A 1,865-nucleotide genomic window follows, 5' to 3' on the forward strand; every position below is an offset into this window, starting at 1 on the left:
TAAAATGTAAATTCCCCACAAGCACATCAGAGGTAACAAATCAGAACCTCTAGGTGAGTACCTGGGAATATGAATTTTAATCAGCATTCCAGATGAGTCTGAAGCTGGGGGTCAGGGGTCAATTTGAGAGAAGGTGATTTTCTATCTGATTCAGAACCTGCTTGAAGAGGAAATAGAGTGATACCCGTAGCATTCTCTCCAGCTTCACAGGCACATTTGCACTTATGTTTAAATGTGTTTGATTTGAGGCTCTAAAATTTCTTCACATAAAATTAATGAATGTCCAGTTGGTGTGGCTTTGTGGTTGAGCATCGACCCATGCACCCAAGAGGTCGCCAGTTTGATCCCGGCCGATCACATGCCTGGGATTCAGGTTCCATCCTCAGCAGGGAGCATACAAGAAGCAGCCGAAAGATGTTGATGCTTCTCTCTCATCAATCTTTCTCTCTCTATCCCTTCCCCTTCCTCTTTCTCTAAAGCCAATTAAAAACACATATTTAAGCCCTAACCGGTTTGGCTCAGTGGATAGAGCGTCGGCCTGTGGACTGAAAGATCCCAGGTTTGATTCCCGTCAAGGGTATGTACCTTGGTTGCGGGCACATCCCCAGTAGGGGGTGTGCAGGAGGCAGCTGATCGATGTTTCTCTCTCATCGATGTTTCTAACTCTATCCCTCTCCCTTCCTCTCTGAAAAAAAAAAATCAATAAAATATACTTAAAAAAACACATATTTAAAATTATCTGAAGCTGTATAGTGAATCATGCTACTTACCATAGTGCCCCTGCTCTCTCAACAGCTACACCCATTTCTCAATGGGCATTTTGGGGGGTTAAGGCTGCTTGCTCATTTCTATTCCAGGCATAAAGCCTAAAAACTAAGCCTTTCTGGTAAATAATTCATGAAATAAGAATAGGTTCATGCATGTGTCTGCATTTCTGGTACCAGAATTTTAATCAACTAAATTCCCTGGACACTACATCTTTCTTCCTTGACCATCAATATTTTGTCGTTTTTCTTGTTAATTCAAGCATCCTCAATGAGGATAATATCACTTCCGATCTCTCAGCTCCCCAATCTCCCACCCACCCCTGGTCCACACCCCTGCGCTCCCAAAGACAAAATTGCTCCTCAGAGGGAGAATAAAACCTTACAATTTTTATGACTATAGTGCAGATACAAATACAGAACATATGCAGTATCTGTGGCATTAAAATTTCATGGAGGAGGGGTAAATAGGGGGAAAAAAGGTCTACAAACTTTCCTTAAGGAGAGATAATGAAAAAGTTGTTCAACCTTGATTTTCTATTTTTTTTAAATAAACAACTTTTGAATTCAGAGAATAGAGAAGAAACAAATTCCCAAAATTCTTACCACACACAGGTAGCATTATCAAGCTCATAGTGCTTATTGGGTCAAAGCCCTTATCAAACCAATTCAAAAAGAGTGGAAGTTTTTTCTAGAAATAAATGATAGAGATTTATTCAAGGTTTTTGGAGTTTGCAAATTTGGAACACAGCTAGGCAAAAACCCAGCAGTGCTTCAAAAAAGAAAGAAAAGTTAAAAGTTCATTCAGTAAAAAGTACATTCTTCAGAGGTATCAGTCCTGCCCTCAGTCCTAGGGCTGGTCCAGGAGGGTTATCAGTCAGATGTCAGTGGACAGGATGATGGATGCTAGGTGGTCCAGAGATGGGTGCCAGAGGGTCAGGCCAGGCCTGGCGGTCTGAATTATGGCCATCAGGTAGGTGTCTACATAAGTCTTTCAGGAAGTAATCAGGTGAGTGTTTGGGGGATAATTAGAGGGTAACCCGGAAAACTGGAAAGTTCAAAAAAGGCTTAAATTCCCAGGCTAGTTAGAATAAGAATGGC

The sequence above is a fragment of the Myotis davidii genome, unplaced genomic scaffold, assembly GCF_000327345.1.
Source record: "Myotis davidii unplaced genomic scaffold, ASM32734v1 scaffold933, whole genome shotgun sequence".
In the NCBI taxonomy this organism is placed as follows: domain Eukaryota; kingdom Metazoa; phylum Chordata; class Mammalia; order Chiroptera; family Vespertilionidae; genus Myotis; species Myotis davidii.